Consider the following 27,723-nt stretch of genomic DNA (forward strand, 5'->3'; position numbering starts at 1 on the left):
TCGTCAAATCTTCATAAAATTGAATTAAATAATATCACGTAAAATTTCTCTTATCGTCTTTTTTTTTTTATTTTTTGCTTTTATATATCTTCTTTTAACTATTTTATTAATATTAAATCAACGTTTTTGTTCACAAAATTAAATTGTTTTAGCGTAAATTCGTGAAGAAAATCATCAGAAATCGATTGTCAGTTTGTAAGGAGAATCATCAGGAATTATAATAAATTTATGAGAAAATCACTAGGAAAAGTACTAAATTTATGTCGAAAGTATTAAAAATTGCTGGAAATTTAGAAATTTATTTGCGTCGCCATCTACATTACTGAAAGAGTACTAAAAATAGGAAAGTATATTAAAAATAAGAAAGCGTAAGAAATCATGCTGCGAAATGACCTAAATATTTAAATAGAATATTTCAAGGTGATTCTACTCGCTGTTTAACAGTCGAAAAGAGGATTAAGTAACAATTTGGGAAAATATTCGAACAACCGGAACGTCTATAAAACTGTTTGTGTTAGATGAATTTTGACCTTATCCATCAATCGATTTTAATGAGAATTTTCGAAATTTAATCAGAATTTTAGAACATTTAATTCGTTTCTAGTCACCAAACGATTGGCATTAGTCTTTGGGGGAGAAACAGGGTTTTACTCAGACAAACGGAAGTGCGGACAATAGATCCCAGAGGTCTCCTCTCTTTCCTTACACGTGTTCACACAGAAGAACAGGTAAGTTTATCCATTGTTTCATACATATATACACCACCACAACACTCCTCGACACTAATATCACGAAAATGGTAGGAAATATGGAAAGATGTTCGATTGGGTTGAAGGTCTTTGCGTCCATGCAAAGCGCTTAGAGAAAAGAGCCGCGTGGTCATCACCATCATCATCATCGTCGTCGTCGTCATCATCATCACCACCACCGTTGCGAAAGTCCGTGAGCCGCCACCAGATGGCGTTATCCGTTTGGAGGACATAAGCTGGACCATTTCCCTTCTGTACACACGTAATAGCGCCATATTCCTCGTCGAAAAGTGGAAAAGATCCAAGCTCATAAAACAGGTAAAAATTTATGCCCTACTTAAAACAATGTGTATTTAGTTATCGTACGAAGAATTTAATTAAACATATATCGGAAGTATAAATGCGAGCTTTCGTACGTTCGACCGATGCGTTTATATCATAGGGACACGTTTAGGGATCGTTAACTGGAACGACTGTCTCTCTACTCTAAGAAATTGCTTAGCGACACCCCCCTTTTACGTTCGGTCACTTTCATAGGTTCTATCGAATATAAAGTACGAAAATAGGGTCAGTTAAGTGTAGGTGACGATTCGCTACCCTATATGGGATAGCAGATGGGTGTAATGGGCATCTTTTGCACCACGTGATTGCCACTTCCGGTTTTTGTCGCTCGATCCCATCCCATCGGAACGGTTGTCGTCATTAAGAACCCTACACGATATTATCAATAAGGTGATGAATATTCACGGGTCCCTACGGTCAAAACCACATGACTATAAACGACATCGTCTTCATTTTCTTCGCGAAATCCTCGGTTCCAATAACACAGAATTCCATTTAAATGAAGGGTATAATTGGATTTATTACGGTGAAAATTCGAAACGTTTCGGGTTCCGTATAGGGTTTTTCAACCCGTTAGTCTAACGTCGACTGGTTGTAGTATATATTATTAATGTTTAAGGTTAATTTGATAAGAATTAAAGCATTCAAAATAGGTTAAACTATAATTAGAGTCAAGGTAAAGTCGAATGACTCTGATAGCGTTACACGTTGCACTTCTTTATTCAAATCCCTACGAATCGAGTCGATGATGATTAACAACTTTATCATCATTACAAAGGGTTCCTAAACTCGTTTTTATTCCATTTTTAAGGAAACTTATCGACTTATAAAGACCGAGATACCTTATCACGCTTAATGCAATCTGATAAGGATCTCTTAAAAAAGCTCATGATGTTTCAATAAGTAAATATTGATGATTTGACGTCTTATATATATATTTTTTTAATTATAGATTCGTCGCCATTTGATATATTCTATTTTCGAAAATATCCAACGAATAACAGGAAACTGCAGATTAGTTTTGGTGGATAAGCTACAAAACATAAGGTAAGGTTCTGGAATTCTCTCTTTCTCTATAATCAGTTCTTTATGTTATGGCGGCTCTTTTTACTGATTTAATTGCTTTATATCTGCTCATTATTTATCAAAGTGTAAAGACATTTTAAATCCGTATGATTTATGTTAAATTTATAATTAAATTCAAACTCCGAAAGCTGATAGAATTTATATTAAATGATTTAAAGGCGCGTTAATTAACATCGTTTCGAATCGCTCGAACGTCGGCTTTTCGGGGCCCAGCGCTCAGAGGGGCCTCACGCTTTCAAATTTGTTTAAAAAAATTCGTTTTTGGGCCCTCCACTAATAACTTTTCCCCGAGGCCCCGCAAAAACCACATGATTTTGTATTTGGACCATTCTTATTCTTTCTAGAACATCTCATTTCTAGAAAAAATAAAGGTAAAAATTCTAGATTCTAATGTAAAATCCACATTATATAAAGCCTTTCTATGGTTTATATTAAACCTTATATAAATTATAAGTTTCGGGCTAAATATATCGTTTTTAAATCCCTAAAAAAACCTTTAAAATAATANATACTATGAGAAGTGTATTAAACTAATTTAATAGAAGACTTGTTCATTAATCTAATTACTATGAGAATTTATTAGTCTGTGAATCATTTGTTGGTCCTTCATTTTGGTACTCTTACTTTAATAACATTTATTGACGTTTAACTATAAGAAAATTATGAGAACCTTTACTGTTTTAAGCGCTATGAGAAGCTCTTATTGATATTTGAATTATAAGAACAATTATTGATCGAAATCATTATGAAAATTGTTTATTAGTCTTTGCTTTACGAGAGTCTTTATCACTCTTTGCTCTATGAGAAGAGCTTATTGTCTTATTCACAAAGAATCTTATTCATTGATTTATGCAATATGAAAACTTTTCAATAGCTTAATACTCTCAAAGAATAGTTTACTTTATAAACAATGAGAACCATTTGTTTTAATCTATGTTCTAAAGAGAACCATTCACGTCTAAGCACCATAAGCGCTATGAGAATCGCTTTGTTTGTTTAAGTTAATACAGTAAAACCCGTTCAAAACGGAAACCTGCCAAACCGGTAAAGATATTCGAGTCCGGTTTACGCAGGTTTAATGTAAAAACCTGTATAAACAGCGTAAATTATCACAATATTTTAACCTGCAAAGTCGATAACTTGACAGAAAAACCTTAAAAATGCATCAGAACAAAATTTCAGAAAATTACAAAAAAGATCATAAGTTTGTGTGTAAAATTTAGGAAGAAGCATGAGAAAATGGTCTAAAATTATAAGAAAATCATTAGAAACTGTTGCAAATATATTTAAAAAAAATTACCAAAGATACTGTTAAATTTGGGAAAAGCATGGCAGATTTGTATGTAAAATACTAGAAATTGTTTCGTATTTATTGAATTTATGTGAAAAATTACCAGGAACAGCCCTAAATATATGAGAAATAATGCGCCAAATTTATCAAAGAACATTAAAAAAAAAAATGGTTTAAATTTAAGGAAAAATCATCAGAGACTGTTCTAAATTTACATTTAAAAAAAAGGAGTATCAAAAACAGGTTTTGTGATTTGTTTAAACAAAGTAAAACAAACATTATATCATCAATTTTGTAAGTTTTTTTTTTAAATATCGTTTATTTAATTTAATTAATAAATGAACTAGAAAATGGAGGGAGAGAAAAATAGTTAGTTAATAGTATATGATAAAAAATTGATATGTGTAGCTGCTCTGTTAGATTTACTCTTTAATTGCCTCTAACTTATACTTCTCATTAACTTGTAATCATTAATTAATATCAGAAAAGATCTAGTTTTAAGAGAAATGATTAAATTTGTTTAATTCTTAAGTAAATCGGATTAAGAGGCGCTTAAGTAACCTTTGTAATATTCAAATATAAACTTTTCTAACGAAAATTCGATGCCGTGTCAAAGAGAATTCTCTTAAAAATTGTTTTTTTCAGGTAAGTCACTTCTACCCCCTTTTAAATATGCACCGAAATCATTTATTATACGAAATATTCCCTTCTATAGATAGAAAAATAATGGCCATCCTCATAGACCGATTCGATTTCTAGTAGGATGGTCACTTTCTTACATCATTTATCATCAAACGCTTATAGTGATGCGGAAAAAGATGATCATAGGACGTTTAAGTCAATTCTTTGATCAATTGTTAACAATTATGTGTATATATGTGTGGTTATAATTAAGCTGTCCATGCGATTAAATCGATATGTTTTTCTATACTATCTAACGCATTTACCAGAAAATAGCTGTATGAAAGACAGATCTATGCTCTATATAAAAGTGTACATACGTATATGTATTTTTATTATGATTTTATGTAGAAAATAATCGTATTTACTATGCAACATTTGGCTTTAATATTTGCAGAATAGCAAATAGAACGGAGAAGGATAAATCTCGAATATCCTTATAGTTATAGCGCTTCTTTTCCTCGCACGGATTAATTTTTTTTTTTCCTTTATTTAATCTGATAATTTTACGCTTTTAAGCATTCCCAGTATAAAATTGAAGGCATATTTTATCGCAAAAATTCATTTTCCTGTAAAATTTATGAATTTTTTTTAATATATTCGCGAAAATTTAAGATTCTACAGGACCTACCCAAATTGGTTTAAAAAAAATTGAAGCTTAGATGAATGAAGAACAGAGATTTTTATTATATTTATTAATTTTTTTTTAAAAAAAAAAGGTACATAATAGTCGATATTTAACTAGGATATTTTGATTAATCTAGTTTTCATTGATCAATTTAAATCAATATATCTGCAAAAATATTTCAGAATTAATGAATTCGTATAGGAAATTGACAGCTCTATAAATAAATTCGCTATGGACAAGTATCGGGATTGCGGGTGCCACGAGTCTTTTACAATAATAATTAAATTAATTTATACATTTATCAATAAAACCATTTGTTAATATATATTTATACTATGAGAAGTGTATTAAACTAATTTAATAGAAGACTTGTTCATTAATCTAATTACTATGAGAATTTATTAGTCTGTGAATCATTTGTTGGTCCTTCATTTTGGTACTCTTACTTTAATAACATTTATTGACGTTTAACTATAAGAAAATTATGAGAACCTTTACTGTTTTAAGCGCTATGAGAAGCTCTTATTGATATTTGAATTATAAGAACAATTATTGATCGAAATCATTATGAAAATTGTTTATTAGTCTTTGCTTTACGAGAGTCTTTATCACTCTTTGCTCTATGAGAAGAGCTTATTGTCTTATTCACAAAGAATCTTATTCATTGATTTATGCAATATGAAAACTTTTCAATAGCTTAATACTCTCAAAGAATAGTTTACTTTATAAACAATGAGAACCATTTGTTTTAATCTATGTTCTAAAGAGAACCATTCACGTCTAAGCACCATAAGCGCTATGAGAATCGCTTTGTTTGTTTAAGTTAATACAGTAAAACCCGTTCAAAACGGAAACCTGCCAAACCGGTAAAGATATTCGAGTCCGGTTTACGCAGGTTTAATGTAAAAACCTGTATAAACAGCGTAAATTATCACAATATTTTAACCTGCAAAGTCGATAACTTGACAGAAAAACCTTAAAAATGCATCAGAACAATACATAAAATACATATAATTTATTATTTATTCATTTGTTTATATAAATTACCCCTTTTTTTTCTTTTAAATTTTGTATATTTTTTTATAAGTATGCGAGAAATATTCGATCCGAACTGGAAACGAATTTATAAAAATTGTTTATTTATTCCTTTGACTAAACAAGTAGAAATGAATTTTTCCAACTTATAGTTTATCACAAAATAAAAATAAATAAAATATATTTTACTGCGGGATATTTATACTAAAAAATGCCATAATAATACATTTAACATTCATTTTTTTTTTCTCCCTCCACGTCTGATCGAGTACTGTTTATTGTTTTTACGTTTAACTTAACATTACAATTTACTGTATTGTTTTTTTCTGTACATTTTTATCACTTATATTGTACAGTAAACTAGCTTTTTTATTCATTTTACAGCTTATGCAAATCGTTAAAACTCGATAAATATCTTCATTTTTCTTGTACTTTGCTTACGATCTTTGTAAAGTATGCGAACGGACTATTATAATTTTTCGTATTGTTCTAGTCGGAATCGAATTTTCACGCGTTATTTCGGGTTTTAAATGATATTTAGATGCAGTATTTAATTTAAGAAACTTTAATGTATTTGACAGAGTTATTATATTAATGAATAAAAGCAGTTACGGGATATTTTGTTACGTCTTTTGTTCGTCTTCGCCGCATCTACATATGTAAACTGAGATTATCTTATACAAAAGTAAGGAGAAGGAAAGGAGGGAAAAAAGGTTAAAAATTAAGAAAAAAAAATATATATTTATATATTTTCAACCTTTCGTGCAGATTTTTATGCAACCCGAATGCAGTTTTTGTTACCTTTTTTCATTACAAAACGCAATAGAGTAGGAATTTCGTTGCTCTTTTTTAATTAAATCTGTTACTTTTCAAAGTAATTTCTAATAATATAAAGCAACTAAAAGTGGAATTTATTTTATTTATTTATTTTTTTCTTTATTTTGAATTTTATTTTCTATGGCATAACTGTTAAACCCGGATAAGAATAGGTAAAGCGTTACAATACTTTTGATAAATTCAATTATCCTGAATTGTATCGAATCGGGTTTCACTAGATTAAATTACTATAGTTTTGTATTAGTTTCAAAAAGTGGGAAAAGGAGCTGAAAAATCTGAAAATTAAAAGATAAAAAAAAAATAATAGAATAATAGTTCTTTGACGTTCTAATGTTAATCGAAACAGTTAGAGGAGACAGTTATTTCAAAAAAATTCTTCCTTACAATTATATAGTTTTANATTATGCAAGATTTTCTAGAGTTACATAGAATTTTTCACTATTATGTAGAATTAGGTAAAGAGTGCATACAACTGCACATAGAATTACATAGAATTACACAAATAATATTCTAACATAGACTTAAAACATGAAGATGCTTGTTAAATATGTATAAAAACTTCTATTAATAATGTAGAACAGTTTTATATAAGTTATTTTTATTTCTTTAGCCCTACACATCGGTGTTTATAAACTGTAGCTGAATTAGATTTACGCTATAGAATTAAACAGTTCACAAAGATATTTCCTGTACGAGTGTTTATAAATAAAAGAGAAACGCCTTAAAATTGTTATTAATAATTAAATTCGTTACAGTTTTATAACACGAATACGTTTATAATGTTAAACTCCATCGTTTTACTTTAAATTATTAAAAAATTCCAGGTGTAAACTTGGACTCGCAAGGATTTTTATTATACGTGAACGGCATGATGTAGACTACACGTTATTTTCTCTAAAGAAATGTTATAAATTATAAAAATTAAAAATATATATATATATATTTTTATACNCGAGCTTTCGTACGTTCGACCGATGCGTTTATATCATAGGGACACGTTTAGGGATCGTTAACTGGAACGACTGTCTCTCTACTCTAAGAAATTGCTTAGCGACACCCCCCTTTTACGTTCGGTCACTTTCGTAGGTTCTATCGAATATAAAGTACGAAAATAGGGTCAGTTAAGTGTAGGTGACGATTCGCTACCCTATATGGGATAGCAGATGGGTGTAATGGGCATCTTTTGCACCACGTGATTGCCACTTCCGGTTTTTGTCGCTCGATCCCATCCCATCGGAACGGTTGTCGTCATTAAGAACCCTACACGATATTATCAATAAGGTGATGAATATTCACGGGTCCCTACGGTCAAAACCACATGACTATAAACGACATCGTCTTCATTTTCTTCGCGAAATCCTCGGTTCCAATAACACAGAATTCCATTTAAATGAAGGGTATAATTGGATTTATTACGGTGAAAATTCGAAACGTTTCGGGTTCCGTATAGGGTTTTTCAACCCGTTAGTCTAACGTCGACTGGTTGTAGTATATATTATTAATGTTTAAGGTTAATTTGATAAGAATTAAAGCATTCAAAATAGGTTAAACTATAATTAGAGTCAAGGTAAAGTCGAATGACTCTGATAGCGTTACACGTTGCACTTCTTTATTCAAATCCCTACGAATCGAGTCGATGATGATTAACAACTTTATCATCATTACAAAGGGTTCCTAAACTCGTTTTTATTCCATTTTTAAGGAAACTTATCGACTTATAAAGACCGAGATACCTTATCACGCTTAATGCAATCTGATAAGGATCTCTTAAAAAAGCTCATGATGTTTCAATAAGTAAATATTGATGATTTGACGTCTTATATATATATTTTTTTATAGTTTTAACTATTTTAAGCACATATTTCACTTATCGAATGAGTAATGGGAGAGGAAAATAATGGGAATGGTCGGTTTCACTCGACATATCGAGTCGAAATTTTTGTAGTTTTTCGGGGTTTTTTTCTCCCTTTACCGGTAAGTTCCGTTCCTATTAAACAGTAGAATAGTTTTCTCTAATGTTACGTTTTCAGACGTTAAAAACTCTTCTGGTTTTTAGGAGGAACGTAAGTCGAATTCTCGAATATTTTGGATGTATGCCAGCTCAAACGGATATCTATTTATATGACTGATGGAAATTTCTATCAATCTCGACTAATTATGCAATTATCGAATCGATTTATTTACAAACGATGCTATTCTAGATAATATCTTGATAACTTATTGTGTCGTAGATGCTTGATAAGTTCCTTATTTTTTTGTTTTTCCTAATTCTTTTCCCGATTGTGTCATTCGTCCCGCTTTGATAAATCGTACTTTCGGTAGTTCGCGATCTACTATTTGGGAAATATATCCGCTCTCGGCTATACTTTAGGACATTATTATGGCCTCGGGAACACTATAAAAAAAAGGATCTCCAAGTAAAAAAAAGAGAAGCGTGGCCCTGAATCGTAATAACTCAATGATTTTACTGTACGTTATAAAGAGGAATTATATTCCTGCATATCACGTTATTGAGCTACGCTATAAATGGGTTTTTCAAGTTAAAAAAAAAAAAAAATGGGGAGATAAATAATAAAGGAAACGTGTATCCGAGTATTTCTCCATTACGCTATAAAGGAGATGGCCGAGCAAAAAAAGGAAAGAAATAAATAGTGCTATATTTTTCTGTAGGATAGGACTAAAGAAGGTGACTCAAAAAAAGGGAAGTTAATACTGGAACGTATCCCCGAGTAATTTCTCCTTCTTTTACTACGTTATAAAGAGGTTGGCCGAATAAAAAGAGAAGGACCAAATAATAAGGGAGTTGCAATACAAAGTAATTCTTTCAATTCGCTATAAAAGGGACCGCCAAGTAAAAAAATATATGAACAGCAGCACTCTTGAATAAGGTCACGTTATTATAAAGGATATCGTCGTGTGAAAAAGTATTGTCTTAGATGATGTCAACGTGTGAAAATTCGCGTGTAAAACCGAAAAGAAAATTGATTGATATGGATTAGTTACCGATTATATGATTAGGAAAGTGTAACTAAACAAGTGGAAAAGTGGAAAATATTCGTGTCTCCTGTCAAACATCTTAGCATTTATCAACTCTATTGGTCATTTTTAGGATCGATATTTAACAATTTACGGTTGTTAAACTTGTAATTTTAAACTTGATAGTTAAGTAGGGACGTTTATTGATATAATATACACTCAAAAATATAATATTGAATGATATTAAAACCGATAGTACGACATTAAACTATACCAAGTTGTTGCTCGGTCCGATGGATAACAAATTATAGCTTGTGTTTTTCATAATGTTTACCGGTAAAGATGGTAAATAATTATAGTATTTTCGATTAAAATTGATAATAATCTTTGTAAATTTAATACTATTTATCGAGTGGAGCATTACAAAATGTTAACGTTTTCTTTCGGGTTTTGTTCAGTTAACCGGTTTGAATGGACTGGTCGAGACTGGTTTTGGTGCTGATATTTTTGTACATTACATATAAAACACTCCCTGATTGTTCGATTTATCAGAATTTTTATTTATTCTCTTAAAAATGTCGAAAAATCTCTAGAAATCCGAGCAATAACTGTAAAAATTTGCGAGCGTTACGAAGAAAATTGAAAAGCAAAAAAGAAGCTTTATTACATCAAATTGCGATTTGTTATTTTACTTTTAAACATTCAAATCAATTCGCTAAAGTTAAAAAAAAAAAAAAGGCAATCAAACTATTAAGACAGGAGCGAATAACAGAAATGTCTCGCTGTCAAAGAAGAGAAGAGTATGATTGATGGATGTGTAGAGATTATGTAGATAACTGATGTATTTTTTTTTTTTCTTATTGTTTACCATGAGAATACGGACAATTTCCATTTATTAATCTTTATATAGTCGAAGTAGTACATAAATTTCCAAGTTTGAAGATAATTACGCCCATAATTTGCTCAATTGGACTACGATTTTCTTATTGAGATATTGTATAATTTGATCTTGTATTGTCGAGAAAGGAGATCCGCATCGAATCGAAGTAAGAGAGTTTATAATAAAGGCTATATAACTCGATTATGACGTCAGAATTCTCCTCTAGAGATAGCGTCGAACACTTCCGATGATTAAGTTTCTGATCCTCTATTCGCATCACGTGGATTTCGATAGACAAATAGGACCAGGTTGAATATCGTCGGGATAAATTTGCTTCTGGAAAGACTCAAAAGGAACACAATAAATCCCAAAGAAACTCGTGCGGTCTAATAGGCCATATTTTAATAATATATACGTATGACATAAGGTAAACAACGGCGGAATCGTTCCGAGTAAACTTGACAAATAAAATAACATACTTTTTTTAAGAACTTAATTTAATATTCTCTTTTAAGCATCTTTAAAAAAATGATAAGTGCAATTTGTTATTTTTATTTAAATGTGGTAAATTTTATATGAAATCTCCTTCCTTCACCCTTTATCGAGTATAAATTCGTATTTTGTATTGTTTAAATATCGAACTGTATACTTATTTCATCATTTAAGATGTCTTCTTCGCTTTAAAATATAAGCAAATAATTTTTTTTAATATAATTTCAATAATAAATAAATTTCTTTTCAAAGAATATCGTAGCTTCATTTTAATTTATATGTATATCGAGACAAGATATAATTAATATTATGTGTTTATTTATATCGAAAATATAATAAATTAAACAGAATTTTGTTCATTTTAAAGGATAGAAATATTTAAATAGAGAATGCTTCAGCCTCTGTGAATTACCAAATGTACAATTTTGCATCTCGGAGAGCATCGTTATCACCATTACGTGACTTTCAAACACTCAAAATTCATATTTGTGCGTCCATTTTAATCGTTTTTATCATTTAAAGTCTTCGATTTAGTGCCAACTTGGCGCTATATCGAGTATTGATTAACGGTTCTAATCGAAACTATAATTACCTTCGTATTATACATCCTCCGAGCGTGTTGGCGCACAGAAATAAGTTCTAAATATATAAAAACGATTAAATAATTATGCAAATCTTAATAAAATTTTACTTATATAAAGTTTAAATAAATTGTATACGATGAGTTTATTTAATAATAATAATTTTTTTAAAGCGACCGAGAAGCTAATCTTAGGTTAGAATATTAATAATAAATCATTCTTTATAATTTTAAACGGGAGAAAAAAAAATGCTATAAAGTTAATTTATAGACTTACCGGTTGCAGTTTAATAAGAAAAATTTTATAAAATATGTACGTTAATATCGTAAATAATTCCACCCTCCCCCCAGTAAACTACAGTTACGATATAATATCATGGTTTCTGGCAAGTTTGTACATATGTAATGTTGTATAATGTTGAACTAAATTATTGTAAATTGTTCCTACTTGTTTATTATACAGTATATTAATATCGACAGATTAATTTTGGCATCTGTACTTTACTGGGATTGTTTCCAGGATCGAATTAATTTGACTTAAGAAATTATCTTAAATTAAATAAACGAAACGAATCGAATGTTTATATCATTCAATACTAAGTTATATATATATATATATATAGTATTATATATTATCATAGTGAATAAACATTTAGAGGTAATTAAGGATTTCTGTAATTGCGAATTCTCTTCATTGAATAATTGCATTTCAATACTCACCATTCATTTTCGGTTCAAGTCTATGTGTAAGTTAATAGGAGTGATAAACGTTGGGGATTCTCCTTTGTTTGTTTTATTAATAATTCCACCATTGATCCATTTAATCCATAAAATATTTTTGATTCTTCACCGTTAATTAATTCTATCCTTCTTGGTATTCTTTGGCCTTTATGACTCTTATATTGTATAATCTTTTTCAACAAGAATAATTTTTGTTATTAAAATCTATTAATTCGAGTTATAATCTCGATTTAGCGCCTTTGTTGTTATATTGATACTATGCTGTAGCTTAGTGTATCAATGTTTACAAAGCAAAATTCAGACTTGGCTTTGCATTGATTTGGTTGCTTTCATCGAGAAGTTGAAAAAATACACGTTTTTTTTTTTGTTATTTATTGACATATTGGAATAAATATTTACGTTGCAATTTCTATTTTTTTCGGCGGCATCTCGGAAAATTGTATGGTTTTTAAGCGATCCAAATTTGAGATAACGAAAGATTTCTGTTTGCTCGAGGACATTTCTTTAGTCAATTTACTACTTTACGTCATCGCAAACGTATAATAAAGACTATATTTCATAATAAATTTATTCGTAGCTTTAAAACGGATGAGATGGAAAAAATATATATATATATATATGTATATATATGTATATATAATTAACCGTTACCTTTACGCTATTAAACGTACTTTGGGTTTACATTTAGAGTAACTTTGTTCGAATGTCGTCAACGAATTTATCGATAGTGATTCAACTTTTCATTGTACTTAAGTGTTCTAGATCACTCTAAAATACTCAAGAATCATCATTTATCAATGAAATGATGCACAAACCGTTCCAATTCGTAGATTTCTACATTTATCCGGACTATATAATAAGCTATACGACTTTGACTTTCGGAAAGCTCATAGAAATTCTTATTTGTGCAATTACATTTTATCACATAATTCCGATTTGCCTTAGGGAAGTCGGCACATATCGACAATTCTGCAATCTGTTTTCTTAGGTGCTTCAACAGCAATTATTACGTCCCGCTGCGAATGCAATTCCAGTTATTTATATCGAATGCAAAGTCTACGATAAAGTTTATCTGGTCGTGTAGGCAAAATTTATCATAGTTTTGCTGCAGTGTCGATAAACAATGGGCACTAAATAATGACGTCACGAAGGCTGTTTAGTGACACCTTGCAGTGCGAGCCTCCTCCTCGATGACCTTCATACAACCCTGCTAATCAATCTTACTCCGAAAGCACCTTACCTATGATTCAACTGGTACACATTGCACCAGTCGTTTCATCATCCGGGTGTGATCGCACTTTTTTTTAAATGAAAGTCTTTACTTAAACGTGCAACCCATCTGACAAGTCGAGACCGAATATGAGAGCATTCGAGTACATAGTAGCTGTTTACACTTTTTCTGTTACTTCTTCCTCTTATATTTAAGCGATGTTTAAGTTAAAATATCGATTTTTTTCCCCCGGTTTTCCTTCTTCCCAGATGTAATTAGATTCCGATGGAATCGGAAATAGTGATGAAGGCGATTTAAGAAAAAGAAAGGAGTCTTGTACTGGGCCTAGTTTTGATAACGTGCCAAATAAGTCACGTGAATGTCGAAATTGGGACACATGCTTCTGACGTCGGTTGGAGGATTAAAACCTATTATATAATAGCGATAAAATAATGGCTTGTTAGAAATTAAGTCAACAAACAACTACTCTACCCATCAGCAAACTTCCCCCTCTTCTACCCTCCAAAAATTCCCCCTTTTTTTATATCCGAATTTTCGAATTTCTATCAAATAAACGGTTTTGATTACTTCGACTGGACGAGCAAAAACTTGTAATTCACTAGAACTTTGAAGATTTACACGGATTCCACGATGATAAATACGGAATATATTAGTGCCGAAGATCAAAAAATTGTAATTTTTACAATTATAAAGTCGAAAGATCAATAAATTTATTAATGGTTTGCATAACAGACCGCATAATATCTATTTAAAAACCAATGTTGCGGAACTAACCGGTCTGAAGTGCAAATTAATTATAGCAAACATTATTATGAATAAATATCTCTAATTAGCTTAATAACCTGCTCGTTTGCAGTTTAAAAACTAAATATAATTATTCACTTCTGATAACTAAATTATTCACTTTTGATATTTATATAAAAGATTTTTCCCCCCTCTCTTCTTTTAAACGCAACTGAGATTAGTTGCCAACACTCAATTATAAAAGATTTGCCCATATCTACTAAGTTAAAATATTATTTTATTAAATATGAATCCATTTTTTTACCAATTGAATTAATTAGAAATACGAAATCACACCTTCTTCAGTTAAGAATTATATATATTTTAAGAGATTACCTTTATAGATATCGATTTTCTTCGCCGTCGGGTTATTTTTGTGCCGTTCTTTACGATTAATTTAAAATAAAACAAAGAAAAATCGCACATAATTAAGTTTAGAGAAGCGATAAATAAGTAATATCTCTCATGCACATAATTTTTATATTTAATTGATTTCATTGTAATTACAAAAGAAATTTACTTCGATATCCTATCCATCAAAATTGCTTTCTTTCAATTCCTCATCTTTTTATCAAGATGCAATCATAAGTTTAATAAAGATATATAATACAGTTATCGATATTTAAATTTTCTAATTTTACAAGCGATGTATTAATATAAATTTATACATGTTTTTATTTGTATTTTTTTTTTCCTTGACTCGGAACCATTTCTATCTCTTGATAAATTCAATTTATTATTTCTCTACCTTCATTCTACCACGCCAATATATATATATAATAATAATAATGAAAATGAAAGTCTAGATTATTTATATTCCAGTAGAATGAACTTAAATTATCTGTATTAAATCGAACTAGTTTTAACTCGATACAACGTTCCTATCTATCGGTGTGGAAAGCGAATGAAAAGTAACTTCTGACCCTCCCATAGATGATAATATTTGTAACCTCTACTTGCGTGCATTTTCATTAAAGTACAGTACCTTTTTTTTTATTGTTTAACCGACTTATTATACCGATAACAAAATGGAGTACTGAAAATGAATAGTAATGAAAGCGGTAAGTAAGCGCCAATTTGTAAAACAAAAAAAAAAAAATAAAATAACTTACATCCTGATTGTTAAACAGAACAGGATACGTTTCAGACTCTCCGGATTTTAAGCGACAAATTTATTACGTATCGAAAGGAAAAATAAAAATAATAATAGTATTAGTAAATAACGCGTTGAATTATAAATTCGATTGTCGATGTTAGTTTCCGCTTCGGACGCTAGATGGCGAGGCGCGGATTGTACGTGACGTAAGAAAGGAAGGCCGTCGACGAGGTAGACATTCGGTCGTACGACTCGGAAGAGTAAAGAAGGGGTTTTTATCGATCGACAAAGAAGACGAGATTTATCTTTTCTTCTTTTCGAAATTTATCAGCCAATCAGGAATTATGACGTCTTCTATTCATTCGTGGATGGATAACGGATAAATTTACCGTTAGGATTACGTATTGCTCGATTCGAAAATTGCAATATTATTAAAAGTAACGAGGCGTGTGTATCTGTGTTTGTGTGTGTGTGCGGTAACTGTACAAGTAACACCATCGGTAGCAAGTAATATCCAGGACTAACAAAAGGACTATTTTGTAAAGACTGGACTCGAATTAATTCAGCAGATTTCGATTGGTACGCGTTATGTGATTGTCTTCTATTGGTGTGATTCCGTGTCGGAGTTACATTTAAATGCACGAGACATGCGAATGTAACAATGGAAACTATCTTGAGAATTGTGTTCCCTTCCGGATAAGCCAAGTTGCTCTCCAGGGATATTCGATAAATAAGATCTAACGACATTTGAAAAACATCCGATTGCCAAATTGAAGATTTTTGTTGGCAAGTAACTGTTTGATATTCTCTTCCATTTTGTTTTGTTTTTTAGCTTTTACTCTTATAAAAACATTTAAATACTATTTTAATTATTAATTATTATAAAAATCTTTTTCTTTATCTAATAATTTGCATTAATTACCTTAATTAGAGTGCAGTTTTACTGGCATTTTTTTTAAAAAAAAGTTTGTTTTATTAATTCCATATTAAACAAAACCGAAATTTTAGTTTCTACGCTTTAATCACCTTGCTCCGGACTTGTTTATACAACTTTTCAAGGCCGAACTTTTTTTTTTTTTTATCTTTTCTGCTTATCTTTGCTGACGTCATCGATCGTGACACTATTGTGATGACGTTGCCGTACGAGTCAGGAAATCTTGTATGTTACGGAACACGTGTTTTTATTGGTGGAAATTTTTGTATATTCAGCTTTTGAAATTATGAAAATGCTTAATCTAAGGGATTTATTATTAGATTTTTTTTTATTCGTGGTTTATATACAAAATGCCTAAATTAATAGAGCATAAAATTATGGTCGGTAACTTTACGGAACTAACTTTATAGAATAAACACTCCGCTAAACATCAATTTTGTTCTTTGATCGCCCCTCTTTATTTTCTTAAGTCGTCGATTTATTTACAAAACAAAAATAATATTTCAAAACATTTATATTAGAATAAATACAATAATATAATACTTTAAACATTTAACAGAGTTATTTTACAGTCGAACCTTCAATAACGGCTACCTCCTAACAACGGCCATCTATTTTTTTTTTCCCCCATCAATTGCCATAGTTTAGAAGATTTACTGTATAATAAATTACATTTACCATACAATATAATTATAATTTAATAACAGTAAATAAAATGTCAAAGAAGTAATAACTTTATTCAAATTCTAATAGGAGACATTCCACATTTCGGTGATGCTACTTATAGATTTTCACCTGTTTTTTTTTTTATGTTTCCAAAAATATATAAAAAAGTATAAAAATTCCTGTCTAACATGTAAAATCTTTTATCGTTGATAGAGTACATAAAATATAAGGCAATATTTGTGTTAAACTGTTGTCAGAAGCAGCAGCTGTAAAGAAAAAAAGACAGAGAAATTCGCTACAGATGGAACAGAAGTTGCGCTTTACCATAAAATTACATGGCGCATATCATGTTTATATTGGTATGTAAGATATAAAGTTCGATTCTAAAAATTTTTAAGTCATGTCGATGCAAAAAAGATTTCAACCAAATCTTATTCTTGCTCCGTTTTTTTTTTTTTTTTTTTTTGCTACAGAAGCTTTCATCGCACATCAAACACAGGAAAGATTCTTCCTCCATAACGCTATTTTCCTGGTAATGGTTAAACACGATTTAGAAATTTTACTGTATTCGGAGGTAGTTTTAAATTGTCAATTTTGCTTATTGTAGCCAGTAAATATACTGTTAATATAGTTTAATTTAGTTGTTAATCGAGTGAAATTTTTAATCTTCTATCAGCAAGTATTGGGTAATATCAAATCCCTTATTGAAATTCTTATTCGGAAAATTACGTTTTATAAAAACATTTCTTATTTTTATCATAAATATTTTATTCCAGAACGAATTTATTCAGTAGATATTATTGATATGTACTGTAATCTAATGTTTTATCGCTACACCCTTTTGTGTATTGTTTCCAGAAGAAAAATCAAGCGAATAATCAAGAATTGCCACGTGTAAGTCGAAAGTGGCAAAATAAAACATTCGAGTGATAAATTGCAGATATAACGAACGGCTACTGTTGAAAGAATAAAACACACACACACACAAAAAAAAAGACCAGAAAATCTGGAATTTTAGTCATTCACTCGTGAAGTAAAGGCTATCGGAGTTGCAGAAATTTAAGAATTTTTTTTTTATTTTAAACATAAATTTAAATAATAAAATGTTACTGCTTTTATTATATTGTATATTCTCGTGATAAAAAAAATTAGCCAGAGAGAGAAGAAAAAAAGAGAGAAATCCTTTGTGGACTTCGGCACCTTTCTGTATCGTGCATAGAACTAAGTCGTTTAGTGAGTCAGTAGTGCAAGTCCACAGTCAAACGGGGGGTGAGTTGAGTATCCGCGTGTGCGGGACAAAATCAAATGACCGGGAAGTAATGATTTCTTGGTAGGGAATCAAATCACTTCCCTCACCCGAGAAAATTCTTCCCTGATAAGGAAATGAACCTGTCTTTCGTAACGTGTGCCACAAAACGTTTTCCTCTTGTAAAATACCACTTGTTTTCGAATTTATTCACATATACGTGAATTTTAAACGTGCAGTCGCTCGATCATCGAGTTTTTCATTTTGTTTTTTAAAAAATAATAATATTTTATAGCGATTTTTATAAGATTTTACCTCTTTACGCGTCGGGGGAAAAGTATAAAGATGAATATGGCAGGATACATAAATCAATCTATTCATAAAACAGATGAGTACTTTCATTTAATTATAAATTTACGGTATTATTATTATTTTCTGAACAATTTTTTTTTCTTTTATTCGTTTCGTTAAAGTAATTATAGCGAATGCTGTAATTACAGTACTTGTAGAAAGGAAGGTTTATCATTAATTGAAGAATATTTCTAAGTTGTCCGTTCATAACCAAGGTGATAATCATTATACAGACTTATGAGTAAGTAGTAATATTGTTATCACTTAACCCATAAACCTTTTCGCATTTCTCAAATCGGATGTTGCAACGATTTCCAGTTACAAAAGCAGAGTACAATAGTTGTATCCCGTTTATAAATAATGTATGAAAGCAAAATATGTTTATTGTGTGCAATCGAATTGTAATTATCTAGTGTTAATTACAATTTCCGATTATTGTTTGTTTATATGTTAAAATTTTATCGATAGTTTTTACTTTTTTTTTTTTAAATATATAAATTACATTAATTGGATCGCTCATCTATTCAGAAATCAGTTTTTAGATGGAAGACTCCCATGTGAGGTTCGAATTCAACGATTTGAACTTATTTCCTATTAAAATACATGCAAAAGTTGTAAATGGTGTGCCCCTTTAGGAAACTCTTTGTATGCAATTCGTAGATTAGATAACAAACTCTCCTTTGCATAAACACAGTATGCGTTTATAGATTAGATTAAACTTCCTAGAAGCACAATATAAATTAGATAAACAAATCCTCTTCTCTAGAAACTCAGTATGTACTCTAGAATGTAGACGATCGTCTCTTTCTTCTAGAATTACAGTAAAATACAGTATGCACTTATAGATTAGATTATACAAACTCTCTCGTCTAGAGAACTGTATGTATTTAGATGAGCAAATCCTCCCCTACCGAAGCGTGGTATGCATTTATAGATTACAGTGAACAAACCTCCTCTTCTAGAGTCACATTATGTGCTTTATAGATTAGATGAATAAATAAGGATGGATATAGTAAGTGGGAGTGAACAGGATCGGTTTCAGCAAAATCGCTTATTATAAAAAAAACTATAACAGAGAAAATTAAATTAACTGCACTGTAAAACAAGTAACACAACTAATGATTGAAAGAGCATAATTCTTAAACATCTACGTTTATTACGAGTGACGATATTGAGGTTTCAAAATATATATGTCAAACGATCCATTTCACCCCTACATTGGGGTGAAGTCACGTGCTTTTCAGTTATGGTAATCGAACTAATTAAACACAAACAGATCAAAATAAACTCACTACATTAAAATAATTTAAAATAGAACAATTCATGAACATTTGTTATACAATGGGTATAGAAAAGAGGCCCTCTTAGTGCCCTCAAGACAGAAAGGGACAAAGATGAAAGTAAAAGCCGTTTCTTACCACCATTGCGTAACTAAGCGGGTCAAACGGTTCTGGTTCCTCTGGATTGGTCCCAAAGAATTTCACTTTGGTTTTATTATTTCGGATTTGGAGTCATTTAGTCTTCTGGAGATCCAAGACTCCAGGTTCCTGTTTAGTTACCCCTACTGGCTACCTGGCAGTTCTCATTGTGGGTTAAGTTTTGCTCATAATGGGTATGATTTGAGACCCGCCACTTATATCCAGCTGTACTAAAACCATATTAGAATAACTATATTCGTGAATTTAAAAAAATTGTTATAACGCATTTAATAGTATAAAATGACAAGCTAAAATGTAAAGAACATGATAACAGATGGTTATTATTTCTATTATCGTGTTCGTGTAGTTTCTTCTGTCGGTAAATTTTCATAAATTCGGATCCATTTCACCTTATGTATAACTCAGTACACAATGCAGTAAAAAAAAGAAGCATTTTTAGTTGTTGAGTACCGTCACATTAGGTCTACCACAGCATAAAATCGTCAAAAATCTCTCTACTTTTGCTTAATAACGGACATGTATCTTTATTTGTAATCATAAGCGTAATGTTTCAGTTTATTGCTTGTACCGATGATAAATTAGGGAGTATTCACGTGTTGTCACTCGCACTTTTGCACACAAAACATCTTTTCAACGAAATCGAAGCGAGTTTCTCCAACTAATTTCTTTTCTTAACTTCTAGAAACTTCAACGGATCGAGGACAAAACACAAAAAATAAAAACTTAAAAATATGACGTGATCCTTTTCACCCCAACTTACATACCATTGTAATCTTTATTTAACATATGATATAGATATATTACTATCTACATGTTGAATAAAACACGTAAATTACAGTGAGAAGTATATTAAATTTAACACAAGACTTGTATATATATATCTTCAATTCATAAACTACTCCTGACTCGTATTTAGAGAAAGCATAACATATATAACGTATATAGGCTATATACTGTAAATATATAACGTATAATGTAAATAATTTATAAAGTGTGGTTACACTGTAGACGATGCAAAATATGACACAAAATTTCAATGTAGAAATGTCGTTTCTTCGTATTTTCGACCAATAAAAAGAAGTAACACATGCTATATATTACACCGTAAGTTACAAGCAAAAAGCTCGAGATCTTGCAAACGATTTTGGTGCAAAATTGTAAAATACATCTCATTCGCGGTCATATTTACATCACAATTCTTTCTTTAAGTCCTCTGAAAACAATGGAATTTTTAAACTATCGATAGGCAATATGATCCTATACCAGAAGACGATTGGAAAGAATTCTTTCTTCTTCTTTTCTTTTAACTTAATTTAAGAAAATAAAATTTCCGACTTGTCTAAAAGATGTGTGATTTCGAATCCCACGATATTCGAGGAAAATTTTCAAGGAAATCTAATCACTTCAAATCAGAAAACGATTTAGATTCCTAAAGCGATTGTCGCAAACATCAATTGGAAATGGGAATACATCACTTAAGTTTCCTTTGCTTTTTTTTTATAATAAAATAAGTAATTTTAATTAGAAATTAATAAGTTTAATCACAAACTTCTAATCATTGAAATAGTCTTGCATAATTAATATAGAAATATATTTCTTTACGTTGTATTTTTATATTTAAACTTATAGGTTACCGAATTCGTGAAGATGTATGTTTATTAATGAATTTTTTAAATCTTTAAAATCAGTTTCCTCTCTTATTTAATGCATTAATAATAAGTATATAGCTTATATTTCCTAATCATAATTCTCTCCTCACAATATCTAATCTCGTGGCTCGATTCCAAGCTGAGGAATCTTGCATCTTGAAAACGTAACATTGTTATATGAATTGTGTAAAGAAAACAAAAATGCGACATTCTTCATCGTTCCATTGCTTAAAATTACTAATATTTTTGTATTTTACACAAAAATTAAATAAGAAATAAAATCAATTTTCAATTCGATCCACTGCATTCCGTTCTGGACGAGACGGATGGGATATTAATGAAAGTTGCAACACGTTTAACGTTCATTAAGTAACGAATTTATTGTTATTTTTCTCAATCTTGACGCGAGATGAATGTTTATTCGCATAGTTTTCGAACATTAGAAGCGTATAGAATAGGCTATATAATTCCTTCATAAGCACTCTTCTTGGTTCTCTTGTAATTCAGACGTCCGCATGGCTGGCGACTATCGGACATTGCTCTTGATGTTTTTCTACTTTCAACAATCAGGTAAAGAACAATCTTGCAGGTAAAACGAGAGGAAAATCGTTCATCTTTCGAACAAAAATCGTTGGAAACAATTCAGTATAAGCTTCGAGATTATTTATATTCGCTTCCTCTCGAAAGAGGCGTCATTAAGATGGAGGAAAAAAGTTTTATCATTGTTCTTATGATAATGAACTTTATGTTATTTTAATGATACGAATCTCGCGAAGGTTTACACCTTGATTTTTATCTCTTCTCGATAATAATTTTCTGATTATTTATTAGATAATATAGAATAATTTAATATAAATCAATGTTTAAGATACTCAAGTTATATTATAAAATTCTTTATTATAATTGATATTTTTTTTTATGGGTTCATACGGGAATTTGATAGAAGAGTCTTTAACACGAAAAACCGAGTTTTTAATTTAAAAAAAAAACATTGTGAATTATAGAGTAGTTGTAACGCTTATTCGCTTGCCGTATTGATTAGAAATAAACTGGAAACAGGATATAGTTTGTGTTTGAGCTATTCATAGTCGAGTGAGACTCTCAGGCTGTGAGCAATAGCTACAAAATATTGCTAACGATGAGCGATCAAGCAGAATCGCTGTGGCAATTCCTAGATGACCAATAAGAAGTTAAAGCCCCGTAATAGAACAGATTAGTTGGAGACTAATCGCCACCCGCCACTAATCAGAAGATTACTACTAATATAAAGGTGATAAATTATCATAATACTTGTTATCTATAAAGTATAAAACTATAATATTTTTTAATTTAAGAGAATCAACACGAAAAATTGTTTTGGAAATATGGGAATTGGATGGAAGAAGAGATTTATGGATGGTATAAAACATAACGATGGATAACAATAAGATAAGCCAAAGGAAAAAAAAGGGATATTTTTCTGCGATCTTTCGGCTTTTTGCAACAGTAGAGTGGAATATAATGTCGAACAACATTTGTGATGAATTCGATGATCTTTTAGAAGAACATACTGATGTAGATTTTGAAAAATTGAGATTTTTCTCTCTGCACGGAGCGAATGTATGAGTTGCGAGATGTTAAACCTCCGAAAGATAGAGAAGAAGTACTGTTGCATAGATGACTGAGCTGTATATACTTTATATATTTTTTTGGATAAATAGCTCTCTACCGAGACTAGAGAATGACTACGATCCTCTACGCTTGCTAAGAATTGAATCTGCTGAGTGTAGGTGCTATCGGAAAATAAATTTATCGATGGAGTTCGGAAAAATATTTTGAAAAATTGTTATTGATCGTGTTACGGAAGAACAAAATTCGAAAAGATTTGGATTCTGAAAGGTAGTTGTAGTTTGAAAAAGTACTCGAAGATTACTGCCTCTTGCATTCGAGAATAGTGAAACAAAGTGGATGGATGACCACTTTTTTCGGCAAGAAAGTGAAACATAAAATCGTTTCCATGCCAAAAGAGTTTTAATTTGTATCGAAAGTTATAAAAAATTTTAAAAAATATAGTTATAAACTTTTTATAATGCGTACAAAACAAAGAATTTTACAAGATAGATTCGATTTGTTGGAATCTTCAAACGTTCATACGTCGAAGGATCTTCAAACGTTTGCTTCAAGATCCTTCTACGTATGCGATATAATTTACGAATGTACAGAACGGAACAGAAATGAATGCACAGAATGGTACAGAAGGGCTGTACAGTACATTCATAAATTATATTGCATACGTGGAAGGATCTTCAAACGATAAGTTTGAAGATCCTTCCACGTATGCAATATAATTTATGAATGTACTGTACAGAATGGTTTATACGTTAACGATATCTAAATTGGACATGTATATACAGATTGTTTAATATTGGAGAGAGATTTCCAACATCGGAATCATCGATTTCGTGATTAGGAGTCTGTTAATACACGAATAACATTGCCTTTATTGTAAGCTACGATAATACAATTCTTTCTTGTACAGTACATAAAACTTTCAGTTCCATAAAAACTTTCGAAAATAGTCATGAATCAGCTTATAATATTGATAGAAAATGTAAATCAGAAAAAAATAATACAGAATTTGAATATATTTCTCGTTTCCATTTTGCGATTTCTGGGTATACTGTACAGTTTGCTTTCGATAAATCGAAGGAAGAATTCGAGATTCTTTATATATGTAACTAGAAACCGTGTCAAATTTTATTACGATATCGGATCGTGTGGAGTAAAAAAAAAAAAACATGTAAAAATCTGCAAAACTTTCACGTATCAAAGTAAAAAGAAAAAATTAAGTTTGTAACGTATAAAACTAAATTAAAAATTCAAATTCTGTTAGGCAATCCGATACTATTGAACCCCATTTACAAAATATGGAAGCGATTACAAATATCGATTTGAATGTGTAAAATATACGAAAAATTAATTCTTATTAAATAGAACGTAACATATTTAAACTTTGATTTAACTCCATCATTTGAAATTCGCGTGATTTCGTGATGAAAATGTCATTTTAAATGCAAAATCGAGCATTTAGTGAATGGTTCTCTCGATATTTACACGTACTCACTAGCGCTTTATAAGAATGGTGCTATTTAGGAAGGCGTTATATCGAGGTTACATTAAAAAATCGACTATTTGCGGGGAAAATCATCATACCTTTTCTCCTTACAACTTGAAATTCGAACCCCCTTTTCTTTACAATTCTTAAACGATTATATTCAAACGAGGAGTTGAGAAAATCAATTTTAAGTGATTATAAATATACAGTATATATAGAAATTCTGGCATTATAAAATTGAACGAAGCAGAATCTCGAATGAACAAATATTTCAAAAAATATATAGGCCTATGTGCCAAGAATAAGCCAAGAAGAAGAATGAGACGTTTGATAGATAACAATATACGATGAATTTTGCGTGAAGACAGCAAAAGTAACGTTATGTCAATCAAAATAGAAGTTATACGTAGAAGAGAATTTATTTGAAGTATTTTAAAACAATTTTTTCAAATATTTTTCAAGGGGGAGGAGGAGAAAAAAAAAAATAAAAGAAAATTAATGTTTCGATAGATAGAAATTTCAAATTTTAAAGAAAAATACATTTTTATTTAATGGGAATTATCTTTAAATAACTTTGATCGTTATTTTATTTAATGATTTACTTTAACTAAATATTTTTTCGTGTGTGTGCATACAACCAAAACAAAAATATTTTCAGTTGCGAGTAACGAAAATATTTCGATTTACCGAGCGAAAACAAAAATTTAAATTAATTTTTTTTTTTAAATTTATTTTCTACCGTTATAACTCGTAAAATAATTGTTTAAATCTTCGAATATTTTAATAATTAATACGTCATCCTATTGAATTTTCAGATAAATGGAGGAATTTCATTGACTTTCGGTATCCAAATATTTAAATTGATTCGTAAACTAATCTATACATTTTATCTATTTTTCTTCATTGGGCTGCAATTCGAAAAAAACTGTAGACCTATAAATTCCCATTCTCGTCTGTGTGTCTGTCCTTCCTTAATCTCGTGAACGGATTTAGATAGATGAAATTCGAGACCGGATATGGAAATCTTAGGGGCAAGAGGCCCCGATTAACTATATGGGAACTTCCGATTTTTATCGGAAGTGACGTTGTTTGAATTCAAAGATTTTTCCCTGAGATTATTGCTAACAGGTAAAGTATGATGTACAGGGGCAAGCCACTACTGATTTGAAGTGGAGAGCATATATTTAAATTTAGTAAATTAAAAAAAAAAGGTATTTAAGTTGATTGATAATGAATATTTGTAGTTTTATGGACGAGGAACGGATGTTTTGGATTAAACGATCGTTGATATTGATAAGAGTTTGTTCTTTAAATTTATTGTCCGTTCGATAATCATGAATATATTAACTACTCGTACGAAACAAACTGACAAAAGTCTTGGAAAAATATTAATAAATAATATTCTTAAGATAAAATAAGCGTGTTTAACGAATAGGAGATTAACAAATTAATTTCATTCTTTGCTATTTATGAGTCATTCAATTAGAAGAATTGTTATTCTTTATCGACTTCAAACTTACAGATTTATAAAATATTTACAGATAAATTCTTACATTGTTAATATTTAAGAAAATTTTCTGTATTAAATTAGATTTTATTCCTATTTGGGCTGCAATTTTCACAATACGTTTCCACTGTCGTCCGTCTGCCCTGGTTAATCTCGGGAACGGAGTTAGATAGATGAAAATCGAGACCAGATATGGAAAGATTAGGGGCCTGAGGCCCCAATTAACTATATACCAACTTCCGGTCTGGACCGGATATCACGTGAAATTTTTTAAATTAAAAGATGATTAAGAATTGCACCCGGCATTGTGACGATGTCACAATAGTATACATTCGATTGTTTTGTTTTTTAATTTTAATATTTAGCAATTTTATTAAATATTTCCGTAAAAAGTTTAATTTTTCTATGCGAGAAATTGATCTAGAAACTATTTTATTTTTTAAACTTACATATTTATATGTAGAAGATCGGAAGAATGTTGTTTTCTAGAATATCACGTTATGCGGATGTAAATCAAATATTTGTTATATAAAGTTTTCGAGTTTTGTGTGTATATATATATATATATATATGCAAATTATTTTTTCTATGCTGGAGATTAATAGTTTATAGAACAGGAGTAGATGTGTGGATTAAGCGATTGTAGTATTGACTAGAATAGGAGAAAGCCGGTTCTTAAAATTTATTATCCCTTCCTGCAATCATGAATATATTATTTGCTCATTTTCTGCTACAATGGATCACGTGTCGGTGAGGATTTTAAACAAAAATTATAGATTTATTTGCATCTTTGACGGTTCTACTTAGCAGAACTATATCGAAGTAGTAGAAGGGATGCTTATCTTATCGATCGTCGTGAGTTTACTCCAATCAATATTCGTGAACTCTACTCTGACCCGTCGATGTTTTGAGATTCGGATTTATCTCCTGCCCCTTAATATTTGACTTTTTTTTTTTTCATTATTATTATAATTTTTTTCTATTTTTCTACAACGTAGTCGCGATGCAACATCGATTTTCTACCGATTAATCGATAACAAATCTTCATCGTGTTTCGATCGTGTTTACATACGATCAACTTTCTATTTTAATATATTTACACACAAAGAAATCTCTTTTATAATAATTAAAGTACGAATTAATTATAACAGGGCAGATTTAAATAAAGAATTAATCCTAAAACATCATTCCTCTTCTCCTTACGTATCGATTGGTATACGCGATATCGATAACCGAAATTAATTTATTTTAATTTTTAATTAATATATCTTTTAAGTAAAATTAAATTATTATTATTATTATTATTAACTTTTTTTTTAAAAAAAAAACCTCCCTTAAAATATTACTTTTAATAAGGTTAAAACCTGCAAACACACCCGAGTGTCCCACTTAATTTTTGCAATATCCTG

The 27,723-nt window shown here is 30.2% G+C and overlaps 1 protein-coding gene across 1 annotated transcript in view; it reads left to right on the forward strand.

Annotated features, from left to right (window-relative positions):
- Positions 1 to 921: 921 nt before the first annotated feature.
- LOC111625161 overlaps positions 922 to 27,723 on the forward strand; it is a 91,231-nt gene continuing 64,429 nt past the window's right edge. The window contains exons 1-2 of the mRNA XM_023368211.1: positions 922 to 1,067; positions 2,044 to 2,138. The gene's annotated coding sequence lies outside the window, so the exon portion shown is untranslated. The remainder of the gene's footprint in view (positions 1,068 to 2,043; positions 2,139 to 27,723) is intronic.

The sequence above is a fragment of the Centruroides sculpturatus genome, unplaced genomic scaffold, assembly GCF_000671375.1.
Source record: "Centruroides sculpturatus isolate CEXI.00-Female unplaced genomic scaffold, Cexi_2.0 scaffold439, whole genome shotgun sequence".
Taxonomy (NCBI): Eukaryota; Metazoa; Arthropoda; class Arachnida; order Scorpiones; family Buthidae; genus Centruroides; species Centruroides sculpturatus.